Source organism: Phragmites australis, chromosome 3 (genome assembly GCF_958298935.1).
Source record: "Phragmites australis chromosome 3, lpPhrAust1.1, whole genome shotgun sequence".
NCBI lineage: Eukaryota > Viridiplantae > Streptophyta > Magnoliopsida > Poales > Poaceae > Phragmites > Phragmites australis.
In genome coordinates, this window is record NC_084923.1 from 27,339,849 (window position 1) to 27,341,678 (window position 1,830).

The following is a 1,830-nucleotide window of genomic DNA, read 5'->3' on the forward strand; positions in this document are numbered from 1 at the left end:
GCATCGCCACATATCCATAATATACCATATCACTTTTTTTGTATGTAGAATGTGGAGATCAAAGAATGTAGAAACAACCGAACATAAATGAAATCTAAAAAGAAAATAGCAGGCAAAGTAGGAAGTTGCAATGAAATGAAAAGAATCCACACAGGGAGTGAACAAAGTAATTGTCCTAGAACATAAATGCTGGACGCCTGGACCTGTTACTGTCTACTAAACACAAAAAGGCCTTCACGTTTCCTCTTCCAGATCTTATCTAAAAAAATGGTTTCCCTCAATAGACCATTTGATGTACAATTTTTGTTCAATCTCTCATCTTTAATAAGAATATTAGTTTACTGCTCATCTGTATAAAGAATATTAGTTTACTTCTTAGTCCAAGGGGTTCGTTGTACGAAAAACAGATCAGCGATGTTTTCACCCTTACTCTCCATCTTGAATTTTCATTGATCAATCATTCATTTCCCTCAGCATACCATGTACCATATACTTCTATTATCAAGTAAACACTCCTCTCCATCCATACTGCCTCTATATATTTACAGGAAAATCACATTACAAGCATTCAGTCCGGACATCAGAGAAGTCTCAGTTTAACACTTCAACTAACAGGAAACCCCGAGCATTGATTGGCTTAAACCTTAGCATAAAGCACATGGACTTTGAATTTCAACATACGCACCAATTGGTGGACCAAAGGTGCCAGGAGGAAGCGGATCAAACTCAATGCCAAGCACTGGACCGCCCTCCCTCAATGGTTCCCCAAGCTGTGATTCCACATAATTAATCACATGGAGCTCAGATTGTGTGAGCTGCATCGGTGCCATGGGAGGTGGCAGTATAACTAGTGGTGGCTCATAATACCTCCTCCCATTATCAAGAATGGAAATCCTGGGCACTGCTGAGGACCGCCTGGTAGCCCTTTGTGAGTGAGTCAGGTGTAGCGGCTCATCATACGACCCAACCACGCCAACCATAAGGTCACTGCTTGCTAGTGGTATCGCTGGTAGCTTCAGCACCAACGGTGGTGCCATTACTGGTGCCAGTGCAGCCCTCTTCGTCCCGCCATTGCCGCTTCGATGGTGGAGTGGTGGCAAAAACTACATTTGCAGCTGCTTGTTTGACAACCCTATCTTCGTTGATAGCTCCGCCTGCATAGCCTCCAATGGGTACTGCTTCACTACACCAAACCCAAAACCTCCCTGAAACACTTGATCAAAAAACCACCAAAAATTCAAAAACAAAAACACTGAAATCTATCAAAATCCATGAACTAGCATATGTCTGCTCGAGAACATCCAGGTGGTAGGGGCTCTTCATCATCCGCTTCACCAGCTTCTCCCCAGACCTTGAGGCCCCTACGCCTGCCCCGAACGCAGAGATTGGGGCCGCTGCGGCTACGGGAGGCCGGGGTAGCAACCTCCAGCGCCGTGTTCCCATGCCGTCCCTGTTGTCGCTAGTGTCCATGGCAGTGATCAGACACCTCAAAACCTAGATCCGAACACCTCTGTGAGCACAAAGTGATGCGCAGAAACAAAACCCCCCAACTTTCTCACCTCCTCCTCGTAGCGTCTACCGGCCTCCTTCAGGAGCTTCTTCCCACAACACTATGGTGGTCTCCCTGGGCCATGACTCCACGGAGAACAGCTGCCTTTAGCATGCCACCACAGCCTTAGGGACCATCGCAGTCGCCGTTGCCATTGCAGGCGACTACTGCGGAGTGAGAGCAGGTGGTACCAGATTGGCAGGGCCGGGGGAGGAATCACCTCATGGGGGCAGTGCCACTTTGGGAGGGCCGCATGAGGAGGGGAGGGCAACCTGGCGATG

At 47.8% G+C, this 1,830-nt stretch overlaps 1 pseudogene; it reads right to left on the bottom strand.

Annotated features, from left to right (window-relative positions):
* Positions 1–457: 457 nt before the first annotated feature.
* LOC133910625 (homeobox-DDT domain protein RLT2-like) lies at positions 458–1,470 on the bottom strand (annotated as a pseudogene).
* Positions 1,471–1,830: the final 360 nt, after the last annotated feature.